We start from the raw sequence: 317 nt of genomic DNA, 5'->3' as shown, positions 1-317 counted from the left end.
TACTGTCACACCGGTGTGATCATTCTATAATACACAATTTAAGCCCGGGGGAGAAATGCTAACGCTACATTAGCATCTGCGATCTTTTCTACTTCACGCTATCAGCACAAATCTGGATCTGGATCTGGATTAATACTGAGCAGAACCCGGAGGTATCACGCTCAGTGGGGGATGGATGATCCCCGCTAAATGTCTCTTAAAATTTGCACTCCACGGTTTCTGCGATGACAGCTTCTTCTGGTAGCAAGTTCCACTCTCTGATTGTTCTCGGAAAGAAGGAGTATTTAAGAGTGTCACTAGTTGCGAAAATTCGCTCA

General features: G+C 44.8%; 1 protein-coding gene across 1 annotated transcript in view; it reads left to right on the top strand.

The window, feature by feature from the left end:
* The window catches only part of LOC104944717 (protein FAM115-like), a 21,107-nt gene that overhangs the window by 16,962 nt on the left and 3,828 nt on the right, over positions 1–317 (top strand). The window lies entirely within an intron of this gene.

The sequence above is a fragment of the Notothenia coriiceps genome, unplaced genomic scaffold (genome assembly GCF_000735185.1).
Source record: "Notothenia coriiceps isolate Sejong01 unplaced genomic scaffold, NC01 NC01_scaffold00008696, whole genome shotgun sequence".
Taxonomy (NCBI): Eukaryota; Metazoa; Chordata; class Actinopteri; order Perciformes; family Nototheniidae; genus Notothenia; species Notothenia coriiceps.
Note: the sequence above shows the minus strand (reverse complement) of the source record. Positions and strands in the feature narration are given on the sequence as shown.